The sequence below is a fragment of the Jaculus jaculus genome, chromosome 7 (assembly GCF_020740685.1).
Source record: "Jaculus jaculus isolate mJacJac1 chromosome 7, mJacJac1.mat.Y.cur, whole genome shotgun sequence".
NCBI lineage: Eukaryota > Metazoa > Chordata > Mammalia > Rodentia > Dipodidae > Jaculus > Jaculus jaculus.
Window position 1 is genome coordinate 89898980 of NC_059108.1, and position 25324 is coordinate 89924303.

At 39.0% G+C, this 25324-nt stretch overlaps 1 pseudogene; it reads left to right on the forward strand.

Annotated features, from left to right (window-relative positions):
* The first annotated feature begins 18279 nt into the window (after positions 1 to 18279).
* LOC101599510 lies at positions 18280 to 18640 on the forward strand (annotated as a pseudogene).
* Positions 18641 to 25324: the final 6684 nt, after the last annotated feature.

Sequence of the window (25324 nt, forward strand, 5' to 3'; positions counted from 1 at the left end):
CTATCTAGTCTCCTATAAAGGGACTAATTTCATTTATGAAAGTTCACTTATAAATTAATAATATCACATATAACTATCTCATCCCATTAATTTAGGTATTATGTTTTCAATGTGTTAGTTGTAGGATTGTTGAAAGGAAACATTGTGTAGATCATAGTATTTACCATTAAAAACAAAACCTAAAATCATATGGGTTCATTGGTTAAGTCTATCAAATATTTAAAGAACAATGTCAATCCTTCTTAAACGCATCCAAAAAAGTATAGAGATAACATTTTCAAACACATTTTACAATGGCAGCATTGTCTTGATACAAAAACCAGATGCAACAAGAGAACATAAAGACCTTCGTTCATAAAAAACATAATATACAATAATTTTCAATGAATTGATTCAACTGTACATTAAGGTATCATTCATCACCATGAAGAGAGATTACTATCTGGAACAAAATAATAATTATACAAATATTGATACAACATAGCACATCAACAGAATGAAGAATAAAAATTATGATCATTTCAACTAAAGAAAGTATTTGACAAAATACAATATTTTTATGAAGAAACTAAAAAAGGCATAAAATTAATATATCTTAGAACATAAAGGAAATCCTATATAGGATAAATTTATAGCTGTTGTCCTACTTACTAGTGAAGTGGTAAAAGCTTTTTAGTAAGATAATGAACATAGCAAGTATTCCCCATCCTTACCACTTCTATACAAAGTAGTACAGCAAGTCCTACCAACAGCAATTAGGTAAGAGAAAGAACTAACAGGGGCTGAAGAGATGGTTCAGTGTTAAGTTGCTTGCTTTCAAAGCCCATGGACCTGGATTTGATTCCCTAGTACCCATGTAAAGACCAATGCATAAGGTGGCACATGTCTGGAGTTTCTTTGCAGTGGCTAGAGGCCCTGGTGTGCCTGTACTCTCCCTCTCTCTCTCTTTCCCTCCCTCCCTCTTTCCTATCATAAATAAATAAACATTATAAAGGTCACAACTAAGTGACCTAATGCTTCACCTTAAAGCCTTAGAAAAAGAAGAACAAGGCTACCCAAAAATCAGTAGACGGGAAGAAATAATAAAGATTAGGGCAGAAATTAATGAAATAGAAACAAAAAATTCCAAAAAATTAATGAAACAAAGAGTTGGTTCTTTGAAAGGATAAACAACATTGATAAACCCTTAGCATATCTGACCAAAAGAAAGAGATAAGAGACACAAATTAATAAAATTAGAGATGAAAAAGGTAACATCACAACAGATTTCAGAGAAATTCAAAAAATCATAGGGACATACTATAAAAGCATATACTCCATAAAGTATGAACATCTGAAAGGAATGGATGATTTCCTTAATTTATATGACCTACCTAAATTAAATCAAGATGAGATTAATCACTTAAATAGACCTATAACAATCATGGAGAGCCTAACAGTTATCAATAATCTCCCAACTAAAATATGCATAGGCCCAGATAGATTCACTGCTGAATTTTACCAGACCTTTAAGGAAGAGGTAGCACCATTGCTTCTTAAGATTTTCCAGGAAATAGAAAAAGAAGGAATTCTACCAAATTCCTTCTATGAGGCCAGCATCACCCTGATACCAAAACCAGGCAAAGATAGAACAAAAAAAGAAAATTGCAGACCAATCTCCCTCATGAACATAGATGCAAAAATTCTCAACAAAATATTGGCAAACAGAATACAAGAATATATCAGAAAGATCATTCACCCTGACCAAGTAGGCTTTATCCCAGAGATGCAGGATGGTTCAATATACGCAAATCTATAAATGTAATACATTATATAAACGGGTTGAAGGCCAAAAATCACATGATCATCTCATTAGACTCAAAGAAAGTGTTGGACAAAACCCAACATCCCTTCATGATAAAAGTCCTACAGAGACTGGGAATGGAAGGAACATATCTCAATATAATAAAAGCTATTTATGACAAGCCTATAGCCAACATATTACTAAATGGGGAAAAACTGGAAGCTTTTCCACTAAAATCAGGAATAAGACAAGGGTGTCCACTGTCCCCACTTCTATTTAATATAGTTCTGGAAGTCTTAGCCATAGTAATAAGGAAAGAGACACATATAAAAGGGAAACAAATTGGAAAGGATGAGATCACGTTATCATTATTTGCAGATGACATGATTCTATACATAAAGGACCCTAAAGACTCGACTAGCAAACTGTTAGAGCTGATCAAAACCTACAGCCATGTAGCAGGATACAAAATAAATACACAGAAATCAGTAGCCTTCATATATGCTAACAACAAACACATAGAGGATAAAATCAGAGAATCACTCCAATTCACAATTGCATCAAAAATAAATAAATAAATAAATAAAGTACCTTGGAATAAACCTAACCAAGGAAGTAAAGAATCTCTACAATGAGAACTTTAAAACTCAAGCGAGAAATTACAGAAGACACTAGAAATTGGAAAAACATTCCTTGTTCCTGGATTGGAAGAATCAATATTGTGAAAATAGCAATCTTACCAAAAGCACTCTACATATTTAATGCAATCCCTATCAAAATTCCAAAGACATTCTTCATGGAAGTAGAAAAGACAATCCAAAAATTCATTAGGAATCACAAAAAACCTTGAATATCTAAAATAATACTGAGCAACAAAAATAAAGTTGGTGGTATCACCATACCTGATTTTAACCTATACTACAGAGCCATAGTAACAAAAACAGTGTGGTACTGGCACAAAAACAGACATGTATATCAATGGAACAGAATAGAGGACCCAGATGTAAGCCAAAGTATCTATAGCCACCTGATATTCGATAAAAATGCCAAAAATACTCATTGGACAAAAGACAGCCTCTTTAGCAAATGGTGTTGGGAAAACTGGATATATATCTGTAGAAGGATGAAAATAGATTCTTTTCTCACTCTATGCACAAGAATTAAGTCCAAATGGATTAAAGACCTTAACATCAGACCTGAAACTCTGAAACTGCTAGAGGAAAAAGTAGGGGAAACCCTTCAACATATTGGTCTTGGCAAAGACTTCCTGAATACAACCCCAATTGCTCAGGCAATAAAACCACAGATTAATTACTAGGACCTCATGAAATTACAAGAATTTTGTACTGCAAAGGACACAGTGAATAAAGCAAAGAGGCAATGTAGAGAATGGGAAAATATCTTTGCCAGATATATATCTGATAGAGGATTAATATCTAGGATAAACGAACTCAAAAAGTTAAATAATAGGGGCTGGAGAGATGGCTTAGCGGTTAAGCGCTTGCCTGTGAAGCCTAAGGACCCCGGTTCGAGGCTTGGTTCCCCAGGTCCCAAGATGCACAAGGGGGCGCACGCGTCTGGAGTTCGTTTGCATAGGCTGGAAGCCCTGGCGCGCACATTCTCTCTCTCTCCCTCTATCTGTCTTTCTCTCTGTGTCTGTCACTCTCAAATTAAAAAAAAAAAAGTTAAATAATAAGGAATCAAATAATCCAATCAATAAATGGGTTATGGAGCTAAATAGAGCATTCTCAAAGAAGAAATAAGAATCGCATATAAGCATCTAAAAAAATGTTCTATGTCACTAGTCATCAGGGAAATGCAGATTAAAACTACATTGAGATTCCATCTCACTCCTGTCAGATTGGCTACCATCATGAAAACAAATGATCATAAATGTTGGCAGGGATGTGGAAAAAGAGGAACCCTTCTACACTGCTGGTGGGAATGCAATCTGGTCCAGCCATTGTGGAAATCAGTGTGGAGGTTCCTAAAACAGCTAAAGATTGATCTGCCATATGACCCAGCTATAGCACTCCTAGGCATATATCCTAAGGACTCATCTGATTTCCTTAGAAGTAAGTGCTCAACCATGTTTATTGCTGCTCAATTTATAATACCTGGGAAATGGAACCAGCCTAGATGTCCCTCAACTGATGCGTGGATAATGAAGATGTGGCACATTTATACAATGGAGTTCTACTCAGCAGTAAAGAAAAATGAAGTTATGAAATTTGCAGAAAAATGGATGGATCTGGAAAGGATTGTACTTAGCGAGGTAACACAAGCCCAGAAAGTCAAACGTCACATGTTCTCCCTTATATGTGGATCCTAGCTACAGATGATTGGGCTTCTGCGTGAGAAGGAAAATATTTAGTAGCAGACGCCAGTAAGTTAAAAAGGAGATATAAAGAGAAGAGAAAGGAAGGGAGGAAGGTACTTAATAGGTTGGTATTATATATATATAATATATATATAATATATATATATAGAATGTTTGAGATGGGGAGGTAATATGATGGAGAATGGAATTTCAAAGAGGAAAGAGTGTGTTTGGGGGTTTACCATGGGATATTTTTTATAATCATGGAAAATGTTAATAAAAATTGCTAATAGATAAAGAATAAAATTAAATTAAATTTAAAAAATAAATAAATATAATATTTTTCTTAAAAAAGATATAACAGGATCCAAGTTGGAAAGGATATTAAATTCTCTGTTTGCAAGTGACCTGATCTTAAATGTAGAAAATCCTAAATGCTCCACCCAAAATGCAGGGTAACAAGTTAATATACAAAAATATTTGCATAGAGAAAAAGTTGATGGAGACAGGGAAAGTCAATTATGACAAGATGGCAACTACTAAGGACTTAGCAGTATAAAGAGTGCTGTGGTTGTGGAAATAAGGAGGTGAGCCAGACCTGGGCCTGTTTTGCAGTCATGACTTTTTATTTTTGCCAAAGAAACCGCTCAGCACACAGTAGGCCAACTCATGAGTGTGAAAAGCTTCTGTTTTCTAACACAAATAATCTACTGATTTCTCCTCTTAATTACTTTAGCTATAGTTAGCATTACTGTTCTTATGGCATTTGAATAAACTCAGCTTCCTTAGTTTATTAGGCTGCATGTATGTCTTGTTTCCCCAGAAAGGCAATAAGCATCTTTAGGATAATGAGTTAGGCCTAGAACTTTTGATCTATTTGTTGGTATTTAAAATCACCTTGCTTTATTTTATGAAATATAGACAATATTAATTTTTCAAATGAATGCATGAGCTAATGAATGAGTAATCTGAGCACAAATAAAGCTCATTTCAGTTTTCCTGTTCTAGAGAATTGCAGAAAAAGGAGTCAATTCTTGTTTGAATCAAATAAAATAATGTTTTCCTTTCATATGCCAACTCAAAGAAGAATTGAACTGAAAGTAAAGTTGATTGAATTGATTAAATATTTGAGTGAAGAAACGGATTGCAAGTGCATTTGAGATGCCAGTAATTTAAACCGTCAGCTAGATGTGTTGTATTATTCAATAAAAAGTGGAAATTGCTCTTGTTTCTAACTTTATGGAATATTTTATCTTCCAAAGTGAAAGTTTATTCATAATTTACACATAATCTTTTAATACATGGTTTAATTTTCTCCCTTCTTAATTGATAAGGCATTCATTATTTTAATGCATTTTTGTGAATTTTAATTTTGATAATTTCATAGTACATAAATTGATATTCATTTTTATATACATTATATTATTTACTTTATGTTGAATGAGATGTGTTTTTAACAATTGCTAATTACTGAAGCAAATAATATCTTAAGTAGGGCATTTAGAATAAGGGAAAAGATGTTAATAAATTTTAGTCCTGTTGGTTTCATATTTCTCTGCAAAGAACTCTAAAGAAAATAATATCAATAGCTTTATTTCTACTAATAAATCTATACTCTTGATATCAATACCAATCATCTATCATTTATGCATCAAGAAATTTACTAACAATATCATGGTGATGGCAGGTTTCAAGTCCATATAGTAAGCTGTGAACTGGGAACTAAAAGTACCAAACTAACGATGAGTTCTTGAGCTTAGTGGCTGAAAACTGAGGAGCAACAAAATGTATTCTTCTTTAGAAAATCACAACCTTTGCTTTTAAAGCTTTTAACTGATTAGATAAGACTTATCCACATCATACAAGATAGCCTGCCTTTATTGAAGCAATTTATTGAAAATATTAATCACACCAAAAAAAATTTTACAGTGACCTGAAGACTAATACTTGACCAAAGCATCCATCATAGTCCTGCTAAGTAGATACAAAATTTAACCATTAGAATGTATTTTCAGCTATTTATGGACCTTATATAAAAGTCTTATACTCATTTCCTCCCATATCAATGCCCTATAAAACAGATGATTATTTAAGTTATGGAAGACATAATCATACTTTTGTCCTGATAAAAACACAATACTTTGGAGTCTGACGAGTTGACTTGAGGAATTACCAAGTATATGATTTATCCTATGGAAAAGAACACAGTCTAAAAATAAAGAACACAACTTTTCTTCCCAATCCAGTATTTCAATGTCACCCTGCTTCTGTAAGCACATGGTATGCATAGCTATTCTTCATATGTTTGGAATACCCACCTTGGTCACACACAGAGTATGCAGGTGCCTTTCATAATAACCAATTAATGACAGCCCTTTTGCACATTAATAAATTCCTACTTAATCTCACATTGTATGAGGATAATCCCCTATGCCCAACCCATTGATCCTTTCTTCTTGCTTCCATCATTGACTTCTTTAGCTTACCATCTGTACAAATCCAATTTTAAAATAGAGTAAGAGTACAAGCTAGGTGCTACAACAAGCATGTGTCCTCTCTCTTCATCTTCTACCTACATGAATTCAAAACTGTCTTCAAGACTTACAGCCAGACCTCTAAACCATGCCCTCCAGGCTTTGAATTTATAATTCAGTCAATGCTTCCTTTGAGCTTGAATACTGTATGGACCATTCTGATAGCTTAATGACTTCCTGTGATTCAATTTTAATCTTCTATTAAAATATAGATAAAAATGTCACCTTAAAACATTTTTTAAATTACATGTTTCATACACATACTTGTGCACAATATCTGACATCTATTTGCTGTTTGATGAATGCTAACTACCTTACTACCCACTTACAAATGCTGTAAAACTGCTTTATGTGACTCAAAATCTGTCTCTGCTTCTGTATTCTCTCTTCCCTGATCAAATTGAGAAATGCCGTTTTCTACGATTGTTAAGATCAAGGTAATGGAGGGTGACAGAGAGAGTTGGAACATTTTTTCACTCCATTGTAAAAGCTTCCAAGATAATCCTGAGTGATAGTGACTCCTTTTGAAAGGATCCCTGCCAGGCTCCTCCCCAGGCAGGTAGTGCTGTGGAAGGACCGGGCCTGCTGGTTCCTCCCAAGGGGTTGAGGGGATGATGAGCATAGGACGACTCAGAAACCTCTCCTGACCACCAGAGAAAAAACACACTGAGTCGGGAGTCTTTTCGAAGCAGGAACTCACAGAAACAACTCTCTTTATTGCTATAACCAGTTGCCTATATCATGTTGGGGACGAAGGCGGGGATTTTAGGATGGGGGAAGAGGTAAGGGCCAATAGTAAACTGTAACTATTGAAATGGTAATTTCAATTCCTGCATGGAAGTAGCAGGCCAGAAGCCATTAGGTGTCTTGCTGAGTCCTAGCTGGCCAGACAGGTCGCCAAACTTTAGCTAGGCTCAGGAAGTTCCACTAGGCCTCACACCTGGGCCTTTCAGGGCCCAACATATCCTTAATCAAATTCGAGCACCTGTAGGTAGGTACAGCAGCTGGTTGCTGTTGGGGGGGGGGGGGTATAGAGGGTCAAATGGAAATGAAAATGAACTAATTAGGAATCTAAAAATGAAGTTAGATGAAGTCCAAGTGGAATCAAACTTGCTCAAGGGCCATTGCTTATGCTTTTGTGATATGTTTCACCATGAGAGAGGTTACATGCATTTTTATAGGCAGTGAGACAAGCAAGAGTGCTGTTTTCTTGGTGAACCAGGTACCAGAACAAAACTTCAATTAGCTAGAAATGTAATGTTTAGGGGTGAATATTTTGTATTATTATCACCTGTAAAGCCTAAAATGATGAGTAGATTATTATGTGAAATAGTGAATTGTTTATAGTGTAAGATATTTGCAATCATTAGAATATTAAGTGCCATCCTAGTCACCTAATTTGTTAAGTTTCATAACCATAGCATCTACAAATGGCATTACTTCAAAGTTGCTTAAAGGTATTTATTTCCATATAAAGTAATACACATGCTGATATATTTGAACATTCATGAAATCCTTTTTATGGTAAATATTAGGAAAGCTTCTAATTTTATATTTGGAGATATTTTTATTTTAAAATATAGAGCATGTTGGGCACATGGTATATGTGGTTTGCTGCAAACCACAGCTTTTGTTCAAAAGGAATAGTAGTTTCTTCTGAACCAAATATGAGTGACTTTTGCATGGATTCTGGTTGCCTCAAGTGATATGTTTCACCATGAGAGAGGTTACATGCATTTTTATAGGCAGTGAGACAAGCAAGAGTGCTGTTTTCTTGGTGAACCAGGTACCAGCACAAGGGTGAAGGAGATCAACACAGAGAAAAATCAACTCCTACCAAATCTGAGATCCAGAGACCCAGAGGACCCCAATACCTCATCACTGAAGCAGACCAAAAATGAACCCAACATGGCTCAGGGAAATTTTGTGGAAGCGGAACCGGAAAGAATGTCAGAGCCACATGTTAGGTCATGATATGCAGAGACATTTATCCTACCCATAACTGTGGGTTAACTCCATAATGCATGACCCATATACCTCAAAAGGAGGGGCCAAAGGGAGAGGGTAGGTTAATGGATGAGCCTAATAAGGGTACCAAACTGACTGTATTCGCTGAGTACAAAACTAATTAATAAAAAAAAAATTAAAAACTAAAAGAGCTGTTAAACCATTAAGAAAGAAGTTCCTAGATTATACTAATGTTACTAGCTTTCATAATCAGGGTTTTGATTTTTCACTTTTTTTAACCTTTGCATATGACAGAATTTACATGTGATATATGAATATCATACCTGTAGTTAAAATAATCACGAACACAGTGTCATTATAAATTTCTTCCTAAAAATATCTCATGTGCTAAATATTATTAGTAACATCCATAATGACAGTAATGACAAGAGGCCACACTTGTGAGAAATTGGATTCCACAGATTTTGTAGGTATAACTAAATCATGGCTCTTCACAATCAGAAAGCAAAATGAAACTTTAACAGTCATTTTGCATTACTGCCATACACTTCTATTTAGTGAAATATGAATGTTCCTTCATATTTTTCCAATTACTGCTAACTGTGCTATGGGATACTTTGAATATGCATTTAGTTGGGAAACCTGAGTTCATAAGGTACATTTCCTTAGGCAACGAGCTCCTGTTATTTTTTTTAATTTTCATTTGTTTATTTCATTTATTTATTTATTTATTTATTTTGAGGTAGAGTCCCACTCTTGCCCAGGCTGACCTGGATTTCACTATGTAATCTCAGAGTGGCCTCAAACTCATGGTGATCCACCTAACTGAGCCTCCCAAGTGCTGGGATTAAAGGCATGTGCCACCATGCCTGGCAGCTATTATTTTTAATAAAATAACTTTTAATAAAATATTCATAGATCATTATCCCTAGTCTCTGCACTAAGAAGTGTTGACCACTTCTTATAACTATTTAAGTTTTCATCTATATTAATATTGGCAATAATCCTTCTTGCATATATGTTCATTCCTCCTTTTGAGGAATTTGGTAGTGTTTTATCCACCTCTGTATGCATAATTTACTTTTAAAATAGTTTCCAATTCCTTTTCCTCTACCTGCAATAACATTTTTTATATTATGTCCTATCTGGGGGAAGGTATTTAAATTTATTTATTTATTTTTGGTAATTTTTATACATGTATATAATATATTCTGATCACAGTCCCCTCTCATTACTGCCTTTTCCATGTATCCTGTTCCCCTTATAATGAACCCCTTTCCCAACTAGTCCCTCTTCTACTTTGATATCTTTTTTTCTGTGTATGTGCAAAAGGTAGTTTCTTTTGGCTGATTTCAAATAGGTCTCTGCCAGTCTAAAATCTGGAAACTTCAACCGATTTTTTGAATAATGAGAGAATTATTTTATGAGTATAGAAAAAAATGATCTTTTGAACATGAACACATGATTTAAGTAAAGTAGTTAAGTAAGTTAAGTACTTAAGTAAGTAGTAAAGTGGTTGCGATAAGCAAACAGTCATAACAAAAGTGCATTTAGGGGCTGGGGAGATGACTCAGTGTTTAAAATGGTTCAAGGTTTTAACTTGCATCCACATAAAGCCAGATGTAGAGAGTGGCACATGTGTCTGTTGTTCATTTGCAGCACTGACAGAACATGGCATGCCCATTTGTACACACACATACTCACACATTTATACAAATAAATAAATAAGAATAAAAAGCATGTTTAATGAGAGAGCATAATATGGTATTGTCATTTGCAGTTTCATTAGTAGTGGCACACAGCCATGGTGGGAAATTAACTGCTCTTGATTTGGCTAACTAATCTGCTCAGTAGAACAGAACCCATAGCTGGAGCTGGGAAACAAGTCACAACCAGATCCAAAAATGAGCCCGCTCTCTATTATCAAACTATCACCAATTGTGGGCTACAAGACGGCCTACACCTATTAAATTCTCTCTAAAAAAGGTGTGTGTGGGGGGGTTATCCCATTTATCTGGTGCTAACTTTACTCTCCGTTGGAGAATCTGCTTCTCTTTTTCAGATAGACACAGATTCTAAGGAGAGAACCACCCATCACACCTCAAAAGGGCCCCAGCTGAAACTAAGAATAATTGGTGAAACAAACAAGGGTGCTGTTTTCTTGGTGAACCTGGTATCAGCACAAGGATGAAGGAGGTGGACAGAGAGAACAATCAACTCATACCAAATCAGATATCCAGAGACACAGAGACATTTCCTCCTACCCATAACTGAGGGCTAACTCCACAATGCATGACTCACATACCTCAACAAGGAGAGGCCAGGGGAGAGGATAGGGAGGAGGCTAACAATGATACCAACTTGACTGCACTCACTGTGTACAAAACTAATTAATAAAAAATATTAAAACGAAAACAAAAAAAAACCATTAAGATGAGAATTATTCTTTTTTAATTAATTAATTAGTTTTGTACTCAGTGAATGCAGTCAAATTGATACCACTGTTAGGCTTGTCCATGAGATAAGCATTATTCTTATTATAATTAAAACAAATAGCAAATGGTGATGGGCATATGGGAAGAAAGGAACCCTTATTCACTGCTAATGAGAATGTAAACTGTTGGAGGCGAGGAGATGAGCCCTGAACAGACCTCTTTGCCCTGAGATAACCTCTGTCCTGAGATAACTTCTGCCCTGAGCAACTTCCGACCTTTCCTCATCCCCCCACCCTGCCATACCTAACTGATTCCATCCCCTCACCCCGCCACACCTAACTAATTAACATCCTGCCTGGCGACTGCAGAGACATGAGAACTATACTGTGAATTCTTGGAATAACTGCAAACTGTCCTAGGCCAAAGGCCAAGAAGATTCTGTAACTTTCCACCACCTGCCTCCTCCAGCACCCCCCTCACCCAAGACCCCAACCCTAACCCTTAAAAAGGCCGCTGTGGCTCAATAAAATTGGACTCTTGACAAGTGTACATTTGCTTGAGTCTCTTCCTCTCTCTCGCCCATCTTATTTCAGGTTAGGGTCCCCCTCGCCCCCACGAATAACGAGGTCCCACGGGTCGGGACAAGTGGCGCCCAACGTGGCGGCTCGAGGCACGGACCCCTACCAGATGGAGACCCCCAGTTCAGCGACCTCCGGAGGATTTGTTAAGTGGTCACCGCTTCTCCGCCCAAGAAGACGACAAGACCTGGTAAGTTTTCCCTCTTCATTCCGTCCCATCAAGATGGGCCATTCATTGTCTAAAGAGGCTTCTTTCATAAAGGATTTAAAAGCCTCTCTCAGAGAGCGAGGAATACGGGTAAAGAAAAAGAATCCTATACAGTTTTTTATTTTTGTTGATAAGACATGTCCATGGTTTATGATTGATGGACCTAACATTCATCCCAAGAAATGACAAAGAGTCAATAAAGAATTAAATCAAAAACTTACTACTAAAGAAATGGCAAAGAGTCGACACCTCTGTCTCCTGCGTGAGATATGTGTCGACCCCAGAGCTCTGGTTTCCTAAATAAAGCCTCATGCTTTTGCAGCAAGTTGGGTCTCCTGTGTGTCTTTGGGTGCGTGCTACCTCGAGACTTGAGTGAAGGTCTCCCTCTGGGGGTCTTTCAATTGAGGACTCGTCCAGGGATTTGCATGTCTACCCCAGACTCCAGAGACCCCCTTGGAGGTAAACAATGTAAATGTCTGCAGCGCTGCTTGTCTGAGTGTTTGTCTGAGTGTTTGAGTGATTTCTGTTGCTCTGATCTGTTTTAATTTCAGTTTGGGCAGCTGTTGTTCAGGACCGTGAGGACCTGATAATGGTGGTTGGCAGGACCACAGGCTGCAATCCTGGGGGACGCCCCAGGATCTGAGGAGAGTCAGGGTGGCTGACAGTCTCCTATCTGGTAAAGGAAGATTGTGTATTTCTCCTTCAGGAGAAACCACAGAGGCATCTTCCATCTGAAACTGCATTTGGTTTTCTGTTCTGGACACATCGGAGGTGTCACAGTTTTTGGTTTCTTTTTGTCAGTATCTATTTTGTGTTTGTTTGTGGACTCTTGTTTCTAATTATGGGACAGACTATGACGACCCCCCTGACTCTGACGGTATCTCATTTCTCTGAAGTTAGAAGTAAGGCTCATGACTTATCTGTAAAAATTAAAAAAAGGTAAATAACAGACTTTCTGCTCCTTTGAGTGGCTGCCAGAGGGAGCATTTGATCTAACCATTATTTCTGCTGTTAAGAATATTGTTTTTCAGAAGGGACCCATTCTCACCCAGATCAACAGCCATACATCCTGGTCTGGGAGAGCCTAATGATGGATCCCCTGGCATGGGTCAAGCCCTGCATCCACCCCCGCCACAGTCAGGCTCCCGAGTCCTGGCAGTGGCCCAACAAGCCACGAGAAAACCAAGCCGAATGGCCACAGACCCCTCGGCTCAGCCCAAAATATATCCTGAAATAGAGGACCCTCCCGAGTGGTCCTCTGCCCCGATTCCATCTCCCCCACCTTAGCCCCCTGCTCTCCCCGCTCCAGCTTTGGCTGAGGGAGGAGGAGATGGGCCCACTGCAGGGACTAGAAACTGAAAGACCTGATTCCACCGTATGAGCCTTTGGTCCTCCCCCTGACCCTAGCATGTCTCAGGCCCGAATGAGCAGCCTACCTAGCTCCCAAATGAGATTGATATAGGATTCCCTCTCACCAGACCTGAATGAAATTACAACTCAGCAAAAGGTAGGGAGCAACTGACAGTCTACCGCCAGGCTCTGATGGCAGGTCTCAGGGGGGCTGCTCGCCGCCCCACGAATCTGGCTAAGGTAACCTCCCTCTATTTTTTTAGAATGCTTGATGGAGGCTTCCCAGAGATATACTCCTTTTGGCCTTACTTCTCCGGGTCAACAGGCAGCGATAACAATGACATAGATAAGGCAGTCCACTCCAGACATTAAAAAGAAATTACAACATCTGGAGGGTTTACAAGATCTAGCTTTGACAGACATAATTAAGGAAGCTGAAAAGGTTTATCATAAGAGAGAGAGAGAGAGAAAAAAAAAGGAAACAAAAGAGAAAAAATAACGGGAAAAGGAGACAAGAAAGGAACTTAAATAGGATATTGGCTGCAGTGATAAAAAAAAAAAAATTCAGGCTTAAGTATGTTGGGACAGTTTGCTTAAGCTTTATCAAATTTAAGTCATGGGTAAAACATAAAACAATTTTATGTTAATAAAAAATTTCTGTGGTGCATGAAATCAATAGTTATCAAGTTTAAGCCAAAATCATTGGTTGTCAAATAATGTTTTTTTCTTTCAAAAAGATTTATCAAGGGTTATATTAATATTTAGCTAGCTGTTTGGGCTCAGAAAAGACCAGATTCTACTCTGTTATATGTAAAGTAACAGTCTCAATTTTGACATCTTAAGTCCAGTGCTTATAACAAAATTAACCCTTAAGAGACATATTCCCTACTTTAGGGCACAGCCTCATGCTCAAACAATGGTCCTCATATGAAAAAAAAAAAAAAAAATCAAGCTCCATGGTTCTGTTTCCAATGTTCTCTGGGTAATTTGTACCCACACAGGTATCTGAACTAATCAAAGATGTTTTCACACAGGTGCTAAGACCTTATACTGTCTTACTTGTTCTCTAGGTTAAATAAGTTAAGTTTGTAAATCAACTGGTACTGTTTTCAAGACTGGTAACAGGTTCTGCCTATACTTATAAATGTTGGATATTTAAAATGGGAGATGTGCCTACTTTCTATACCTCATATATATGGCTTATGCTACCACAGTACAACAAAAATTTTAAAGATAGGACAAAATGATTTTAGAAGCCCTGTGCCATTCTTTAGTTAAGTCTATTTCAGTAATTAAATGTGCTCCATATGTATGTACATCCAAGCTGATGTAACTTCCTTTCTAAGTGTGTTAATCACCTATGTAGAAGCCAAAGCCAATTGAAATCATCGGAGTAAAAAGTGTCAATATTTTGGCCTGTGCTCCCATGTCATGAGGCCACTGGAGATGATGGGACACTTCTACTGGCCCCCTGGTATGTCACCTGTCTTCCTGAGCAGGGAGGATATGGAGACCCAAACAAAAGTGGTGTACAATGTAAAACAGGAGAGTCACAATTGAGAAGCAATCAGTCTTCCTGACTTCCCAAAGAAGGGAAAACTACTTGGCCAGCATGGCCCTGACTCATCCTAACAGGCAAAAGACACCAGTAAGCTATGGGGCTACTCCTATGTCCCTAAAGTCTCTTTGGAGAGCCATTAATGACCTCCAAAATTAATCCTTAATTAACTTTTGGCTATCTGCAAGGTCTTAAACACTCAGAGAAAAATGTATAACCAAAGATAAAAAATAGCTCTTTATTATTAAGATTAAATGTTATGTATATGTTTCTGATAACTCTGCTAGCATCTCATCTGTTTTACAAGCCATGTTAAATACTACTGTGCCATTTAATGAACAGTTCTGAAAAAAAATCTCAGCCAGCTCATCCTCAGATGGTCCTGAGATGATCCAAGCCTGTCTACCTGGATTCCCTCGACCTACAAAAAGACCAGTTTGCTGTGTGTTCACTTCTCAGTAACTCCTTACTTTTATTCTTTCTTTCCAAAGTTATCTTTCAAGATTATCTTCCTACACTCTGGGGTACATTTAAATAGTTCCCCTCTCTAGGAGAGATTCTCTAACTGCAACAAGTCTCCACTTCGTGTCCCGTTCAGCAGGAAGTAGTAAATGATCTGATGTCTTTGACCCAGCCCCCTAAAGCAGTTAGAGTGTCTTCTCATGAGAGGGAGAAATAAAAGGGAAATAGACTGTCTATACCATACGTTCCTGTTGTCATAGATAAAGTTTACTTAAAATAAGTTTATTTAAAGTTCCTCAAATAAAATTATAGAGCTTGATTGAAATGCCATACAGATTAAAAGTTCTAGGACCTCCCTTTTATGAGGGAATTGCCATCCTTACATCTCCTGTGTCTATTAACAGTGCAGAGGGATTATTCTGGCACTCTGCCCCAGAGGGGGGTATTACTCTTGCAACTCCTATCTTGCTTGTTCCATGGGGCTGACTCCCTTTATTGTCAACAAGGACTTTTTACAGACTAAGGACTATTGTGTTGTAGTTATAGTTTTGCCACGATTTTTCATTCATGATTCTGAAAGTTTTACAACTACTATAGATCAAGGCATTGCCGTTAGACCAAAAAGAGAGCCTTTAACTGCCCTCACCCTGACTGTGCTCCTGGGACTTAGTGCTGCAGGGGCCGGGACAGGTATTGCCTCGCTGGTAACCTCCCAACAGCATTTTTCACCACTCAGTGCCTTAGTGGACAGAGATCTTAACCTCATACATGAGGGGATACAAGATCTCAAAGATTCTTTGGCCTTGCTCTCTGAGGTTGTACTTCAAAACTGGAGAGGGCTAGATTTGGTGTTCTTAAAGGAAGGGGGACTCTGTGTAGCCCTCAAAGAAGAATGTTGTTTTACTTAGATAAGACTGGGCTAATACAAAATAGCCTTGATAAAGTTAAAAGAAATCTAGAGGATAAAAAAAGGACTCGAGAACAACAAGAATCTTGGTATAAAAATTGGTTTTTCACATCTCCCTGGCTAACTACTTTGCTTCCCAGTCTTTTAGGCCCTTTTGTTGGATTCCTTTTGCTTATCTCCTTTGGCCCCTGGGCCTTCAGACGACTAACCAGTTTCATTAAGAGTCAGGTAGATTCTGCAATTAAGCCGGTGGAAGTCCACTACCTCGCCTCGCCACAGAAGAAACATCTGCCGCTGACCTGCCAAAAGAACAAGACAACCCCCATCTCGACCCTTAGACTTTACCTCCCTGAAAAAACCCACCCTGGGGTGGAAATTTTGGTCCCGCCCCTCCGAATAATAACTCAGGTCTCCGCGACCCCTCATACTAATTGGCTACCAAACATATTTCCTCCAGGATCCTTATGTGGCATTGACGGTCTTGTTGAGAGCAAAATGCGTTACATTTCCACAAAGTGAGTGGTCTGGTAAGTCAGCGACGGAACGGGTGGCTAAGTCTCGACCCACCTAAGACAGGACGACCTCGCCAAGAAGAGGCCAATCCAATGACGGGTAAGGGTCCAGCACTGCCCTTCTAACAGGCTCAGACCCCGTTTGTGCCCCTTGTTTTAAGGTCAATCCAAATGACTTTATTAAAATCAATGACCTATGAGTAACAGCACTCAACCTACTCTGGGGAATGCTCACTAGCCTCTCTGATGTCAGGTTGCTGTCAGGTTGCTCTTCTGGATCCATTTCTACTCTTAAACAAAAATAATCAGCCACCAAAACAAGCCCTTCTTTGGGACATCATTAAGGGGTCACGGTAACCTCTCTATCCTGGTCCTTGTATACAGAAGAGGGAGAGATGTTGGAGGCAAGGAGATGAGCCCTGAACAGACCTCTTTGCCCTGAGATAACCTCTGTCCTGAGATAACTTCTGCCCTGAGCAACTTCCGACCTTTCCTCATCCCCCCACCCTGCCATACCTAACTGATTCCATCCCCTCACCCCGCCACACCTAACTAATTAACATCCTGCCTGGCGACTGCAGATACGTGAGAACTATACCGTGAATTCTTGGAATAACTGCAAACTGTCCTAGGCCAAAGGCCAAGAAGATTCTGTAACTTTCCACCACCTGCCTCCTCCAGCCCCCCCCCCTCACCCAAGACCCTAACCCTAACCCTTAAAAAGGCCGCTGTGGCTCAATAAAATTGGACTCTTGACAAGTGTACATTTGCTTGAGTCTCTTCCTCTCTCTCGCCCATCTTATTTCAGGTTAGGGTCCCCCTCGCCCCCACGAATAACGAGGTCCCGCGGGTCGGGACAGTAAACTAGTATAGGCACTATAAGACTTGGTATGGACGCTTTTTAAAAAATATTTTATTTTATCTTTTATTTATTTGACAAAGAAAGAGGGAAAGAGAGAGAGGGAGGGAAGGAGGGAGGGAGGGAGGGAGGGATGGAGGGAGAGAGAGAGAGAGAGAGAGAGAGAGAGAGAGAGAGAGAGAGAGAATGGGTGCGCCAGGGCCTCCAACCATTGCAGATGAACTACAGATGTGTGCACCCCCTTACGTATCTGGTGAATGTGAGTCCTAGGGAATCCAACCTAGGTCCTTGGCTTTGCAGGTAAGTGCCTTAACTGCTGAGCCATTCCTCCAGCCCTGGAGGCTTCTTCTTCTTCTTCTTTTTTTTTTTAAGAGGGAACTACTATATGATTCAGCTATACAACCCCTGGAGATACACCTGAATCAGTATACTGCAAAGTCACCTGTTCACCCTTATTTATTAGGGTTCTATTCACAATAGCCAAATTATAGAGTCAGCCTAGGTTCCATCAACAGATAAGCAGATAAAGAAAATGTGATGTATATATACACAGTAAAGCTTTATTTAGCCACAAAGAAAAGTGAAATTGGTGGCCCGCAGTTTGGCGGGTGGCTCCGCATTGCTATGCGGCTGATTGAGAGTGGGAAGCTGCGGGCGCGCACTCCCTCCAGGCCCTGCATGGTTGGCCTCGGACCCAAAGCCTGCATTGCTGGTTTTACGCCCAAGTTTGCAGTGGTCCAGATTTCTCCTGGCGTGGAGGGCCAGAGGCCGGTGGGAAATAGTACTCTGACTATATCAACAAGTTATGATGCCTTCTCGTACCAACATGGCTACTGGAACTCCCAGTAGTAAAGTAAAATACTCAAGGCTTTCCAGTACAGATGATGGCTACATTGACCTTCAGTTTAAGAAAAACCCTCCTAAGTTCCTTATAAAGCCATCGCACTTGCCACTGTGCTGTTTTTGATTGGTGCCTTTCTCATTATCATAGGCTCTCTCTTGCTGTCAGGATATATTAGCAAAGGAGGGGGGCGGATTGTGCTGTTCCTGTCCTCATTGGCATTTTGGTGTTCCTGCCAGGATTTTACCGTTTGCTCATTGCCTACTATGCATCCAAAGGCTATCCGGGTTGCTCCTATGATGACATTCCAGACTTTGATGACTAGCAGTCACCTCAGCCCTGGGAAGAGTCCCAGTGCTCCAGGACTTAATATTATCAAGAAGAAACTGTGGCTAAGGGCTGAGGAATTCTACATTTTACAGATATTAGCAAAGCAATGGCTAGATTTTGTTGGTCCATCCCTGAAATGCTGATTGTTACAGTTAGCTAATTAGGATGTACTCTGTTCTTCACCTCCTGGTCCTGGCAATGCTTGACAGGTTTTTGCATGTGAGCATTGTGCAGGAATCATGAGGTCATTGTCTGGGGAGCAGGAGTTATTCTGCAGTGGAGAGTGCTACCCTCTTTAGAGGCAAACATTTCTTTTAAGTAGCCTCCATTACTACTTTTTTGTAGCCAATGAAAGAAGGCAGTATTGCTAAAGTTATTTTTGAAATGTATACATATCCTTTATACATCTCTACCTTCATGTTCTGATAAAAGCAGGTTTCGGGTTGGAGAGATGGCTTAGCAGTTAAGGTACTTGCCTGCAAAGACAAAGGAACCAGGTCCGATTCTCCAGTACCCACGAAAGCCAGATGCACAGGGTGACACAGGCATCTGGAGTTGTTTGCAGCAGCTGAAGGCCCTGGCATACCCATTCTCTCTCTATCTGCCTGCCTCTCTCTCTTTCTCTCAAATAAATAGAACAGGTTTATCTGTGGGGGGATTTTATATACATACATATATATAATATATACATATATTATTATACATATTATTATTTAATATATATAAATATATTAAAATTATATATAGATAGATGTATTAAAATATAAATATATTATTATATAATATTATATATATAATTACATATATATATATATATATATATATATATATATATATATATATATAGAGAGAGAGAGAGAGAGAGAGATAGATATAGATATAAATCTGAAGCAGGATCTCACAATAGCCCAGACTGACCTTGAACTCACTCTGTAGCCCATGCTGGCCACGAACTTAATGGTGATCCTCTTACCTTAGCACTCTTGAGCTGAGATTAAAGGTGTGTACCACCAAAAAAAAAAAAAAAAAGAAAGAAAGAAAGAAAAAGAAAAATGAAATTATGTCATTTGCAGAAAATCAAGTAAAAAAAGCCAGACCCCCCTCCACAAAATATTGTATTTTTCTCTCATATGTGGGACTTGGAAGATACAATACAGACACACACAAATATATACACACACATGCATGTGTGTTTATGTGTTTACATATGGTATGTGTATTTATGGATCTATATGGTGTGTGTTTATATATAGTGTGTGTGTGTTTATACATGGTGTGTATGTGTTCATATATGGTGTGTATGTTTATGGATGTATATGGTGTGTGTATACTACATAAACACAAAGTAGAAGTGACACTAGGGCACTATTGAGGAATAGGAAGGGTACTAGTGGGAAAGAGAAAGGGAGATAGGACTGGGTTATGGGGAGTGAATATGGTCAATGTGTGTGATTTATTTGAACAAAATTGTTATGAAACTTGTCACTTTGTACAATGAATGTATGACTAATAAAAATATAAAAAGTAAAGTATACTAAGGCATATTCTAATGTCTCAGACAATATTTTTTAGGGGGTGGTTCAAGGTAGGGTCTCACTCTATCCCAGGCTGACCTGGAAGTCACTCTGTAGTCCCAGGGTGGCCTCAAACTCATAGCATCCCCCTACTCCTGACACCTGAGTGCTTGGATTAAAGGAATGCACCTTCATGCCCAGCTAAGATAATATTTTAAAAGATCCAAATATAAATCTATTTAAGAAATATTCATAAAACGAGAGTTTGTAGAGCTGTCAGAGGGTTGATTTTTTCAATTGTTGATATAGTCGGAGATGTGATCACCACAGCTTGTTTGAAGTCTATGTATATGTGTCCTTAGGAGGAGTGAGCACATATTTCAGGTGAGAGAAATGAATCTCAGTTTTTTTTTTTTCTCCCTGAAGCTTTCAGCACAGGAGGTGGCTAGAATTACCTCATAAGGTAGATTCTGTCCAATAAGGCTGAATGAAGTATTTAATGAGATGTCTTTTCCAAAAGAAAATATTACACAGTATTATCTCTCATTCATTCAATTCTCAGAGTCCTTGGAGCTCACTGTAGAAAGACTCTGAAACAAATTCTAGATTTTCACTTATTCCAAAAGCCACTTGCAATCATGTATAATGCCTCTCTCTAGTAGAGAAGCCTCATACATTTCATTCATTCACACAGGCTGGCCAGTAATTATTTAATAAGGCAATAATTGATGTTTACCAAGAGGGATATATCTTAGATTTAGAAGAACTAATGGGTGCCTTTGGCAAAGAAGGTTGAAAGCTCTAGTCAATTTTGCAATTGATTTTTTTTATAGTACAGTTTGTTCAACCAATTGAGAGGATTGAGTTTGCTAGGTACAATGAAGATGCTGTATAATAGGCCAAATTTTACACATAGATTTAAAGACTTGTCACATAAATTTAACTCCATGATCACTATAAAGTTCAGTCAGAATGTACTCAGTAGGAACAATTCTTTATAACAGAATTCATGTTTTTCTACTGTCAACACAATGGCTTTCTAACAAGGAAGAGCTTCAATCCAATGAGAAGATATACAGTTAGCATTAAGACACACACACACACACACACACACACACACACACACACACACACCTCCTTGAATTAGAAGCATTTGAATAAAATGTAATTGCTAAGTTTCAAGTACTCCCTTTGGAAAAGGGAAATCAAGCATGGTTGGGATTTACAAACCATCCTTAATGAGTAATTATATGAACTAGGTATTTAACTTCTTTTAAAAAAACTATTTGAGAGAGGGGAGAGATAGGCAGAGAGAGAGAGAGAGAATGAGAATGGTTGTTCCAGGGCCTCCAGCCACTGCAAATGAATTCCAGACACATGTGCCACCTTGAGCATCTGGTTTTACATGGGTACTGGGGAATCAAACCTGGGTCCTTTGGCTTTACCAGCAAGAGCCCAAGCAATCTCTCCAGCCCCCATATTTAACTTCTTGATGACAAAATTGCATTTTATCTTGAATACTGCAATAATTTCTTTCATACTGACATAAAAGTATACATATATATCTTACCAAAAGCAAATTAAGGAAGTAAAGGATATCTTTTTGGCTTAGAGTTTCAAGGGAAAGCTTTATAGTGGGGAAAGCATGATGGTGGCAGGAGTGGTAAATTTGTTCATCACATTGCTAAGAAGAAATCAAAGAGAAAATAGAAAGTGGGGCTGGCCTATGAAACCTCAAGACCTGACCAGCCTATGTATATTGACCATGGGGAAAAGAGAATTCTATCATTCTTACCTCAGGCCTCCTCTTTTTTAGAGAATTTGTATTTTTTCCCCTTTCTTATTTTTTATTAATTAGTTTTGTGTTCAGCAATTACAGTCAGTTTGGTACCATCATTAGGCTCATCTGTGACCTACCCCCTCCCCATTGGCCCTCCTTGTTGAGGTATATGGGTCATGCAGTGTGGAGTCAGCCCACAGTTATGGGTAAGATAAATGTCTTTATATATCATGACCCAGCATGTGGCTCTGACATTCTTTCTGTCCCCTTGTCTGCAAAATTTCCCTGAGCCATGTTGGGTTCATTTTTGGTCTGCTTCAGTGATGAGGTGTTGGGGCCTCTGGGGCTCTGGTTCTATGATTTGGGAGGAGTTGATTTTTCTCTGTGTTGCTCTCTTTTCCCCTTGTGCTGGTATCTGGTTCATCAGGAAAACAGCACCCTTGCTTGTTTCACCAATTTTTCTTAGTTTCAGCTGGGGCTCTTTTGAGGTATGATGGGGTGGCTCTCTCCTTAAGATTTGCATCTATCTGAAAATGAGAAGCAGATTCTCCAATGGAGAGTAAGTTAGCATCAGGACAAATGAGATAACCCTTACCTTTTTTTATAGAGAATTTAATAGGTATAGGCCCTTTTGTAGCCCATGATTGATGGTAGCTTGATAATGGAGAGTGGGCTTATGTTTGGATATGGTTCTGACTTGTTTCCCAGCTCCAGCTATGGGTCCTGTACAACTGAGGAGATCAGTTAGCCTAGTCAAGAGCAGTTGGTTCCCCACCATGGCTGGGTGTCACTATTGCACTTGTGTGGGCATCATAACAGGTTATTTGCTGCTAAGTAGGTTAGACCATGTGTTGCTTGGACAGATATTGGTCATTTTCCCCCAGTCGCCCATATAGCACCTTCTGGAACTGGATGAGCTGACTGTCTGGGGACTGACTCTCTTCTAGATTCCAGCCATGCCATTACATTTTACATGTCAACCACATAAGGTGTCTTCAGCAGTAGGGTCTTACCACTAACCTTTGTTGGATCATCAAGTACTCTGACAGAATTCTGTCTGTCTTTTAAGAAACCTTGTAGGTTTCTCGGGTCAAATGAATACACAACAAAACCTACAGAGAGTATTTCAGGAAATTCTCCACAGAGAAGAAACAAATAACCAAACTCAAATGCCCACAAGAAGCAGATCACAATAACAAAACTCAGAGTAGGCACAAAAACATTTAAAGTCAATGAAAACACCAACCCACATTTACCGTCACAATATGGCAGGGATCAAATCAAATATCACAGTCATTACCCTGAATATTAATGGCCTTAATTTTCTCATTAAGAGATACAAGCTAACAGGATGGATCAAAAAATTAGACCCCTCAATCTGTTGCCTTCAAGAAACCCACCTCACCATCACCTCCTCAGAGAATTTGTATTTTAACTAGCCAGAATCTTTAATAAGTAGCATCTTGCCCCTAATATCATCTTTCTTATTGTTTCAGGGCACTGTAGGCTTCTCTTTAATTGTGATAAGCCCTTTTTTAACTGTACTGTATGAACCTTTAATCTTGCTAACATTGGTTTTGTGCTTAGCTTCACATTTTTCTTATCTTTTTACTCTGAATTTTTCTTGCTGAGTATGATCTGAATATGAGCTGTAAACAGAAGCCACATACAGACTCAATGCTATTCTGCCCTGACATTTCATCTACCAACCACATTACTCCAACACTTTTATTTCTTCTTTATTTGTTTATTGGCAACTACCACAACTATAGATAGTAAGCCATGATAATTCCTTCCTGCTCACTTTCCTCTTGACAACTCCACACTCCATCATATCCCTTCCCCCTCTCAATCAGTCTCTCTTTTGTTTTGATATCATCATATTTTCCTCCTGTTAGCAAGGTCTTGTGTATGTAGTGCCAGGCACTGTGTGGTCATGGATATCTAGGTCATTTTGTGTCTGGAAGAGTACATTGCAAGGAATCCTACCCTTCCTTTGACTCTTACATTCTTTCTGCCACCTCTTCTGCATTGGACTTTGAGCCTTAGAAGGTGTGAGAGAGATGTTTCAGTGCTGAACATTCCTCCATCACCTCTTCTCAGCACCATTGTGCCCTTTAAAAATTTTGTTTTGTTTATTCTTATTTATTTGAGAGCTATAGACAGAGAGAGAAACAGGTAGAGGGAAAGAGAGAATGGACACATCAGGGCTTCCAGCCACTGTGAATGAACTCCAGATGCATGCGCCCCCTTGTGCATCTGGCTAATGTGGTCTTGGGGAATTGAGCCTTGAACCGGGGTCCTTAGGCTTCACAGGCAAGTGCTTAACTGCTAAGCCATCTCTCCAGCCCCATTGTGCCCTTTCGAGTCATTCCAGTGGTCACCACCATCTGAGAAGAGAAGCTTTTCTAACCAAAAGTGAGAGTACCATTAATATATGGGTATGAACATTAAGAGAAGTGCTTACTGAGCAGTTTGATGAGCATAGTATATGCATTTAGCCAGACAGCAGCAGGCATTACACTACTAGGTTCATGACTTGCCCCATCATAGGTTTGTAGAATCAGGCATGTATTCCTTCCCATGATTTAGACTCCAGTCCAATTAGAGAGAAGTTGGTTTCCCCCATAACAGACATGCACCTGACTCCAATGCTTTTCTAAATGTTTATTTATTTATGAAAAGGGGGGCAGAGAGAGAGAGAAAGAGGCAGATCAAAAGAGAGAATGGGCACACCAGGTCCCCTAGCCACTGAATATGAACTCTAGATGTATGTGCCCCTTTGTGCATCTGGCTTACTTGGGTCCTGGGGAATCAAACCCAAACCATGGTCCCTAGGCTGCACAGGCAAACACCTTAACCACTAAGCCATTTCCACAGCCCTCCAACACTTTTAAATTCAACTTTGTTCAAGTTCTCAGAACACATGCAAAATGCACCCATTTTTCCCCAAAATATCACATGAATTGCATCTAGCTCATTTTACAAGAGAATCCATGTTGACCTACAAGGTTTCCTAAAAGAAAGACAGATTTCTGTCAGAGTACTTAATGACCCAAAAAAGGTTAGTGGTAAGTCCCTACTTCTGAAGAAACCTTACTTACGTGGTTGACATGCAAAATGGAATGGCATGGCTGGGAGTTGGAAGAGAGTCAGTCCCCAGACTGTCACCACGTCTAGTGCCAGAAGGTGCTACATGGGAGACTGGGGGAAAATGACCAATATCTGTCCCTCTGAAATCTTGTGAAACAAGCATCTACTGTCCATGTTTCTTTCAGCATTAAAGTCTTCCAATATCCCACCAGTATGTTCCATTAAGCTCTGCTTACAGCACCATAACTCTTCTCTAGCCCAAAGTTCTAAACTCTCCCACATTCCTCCTGAA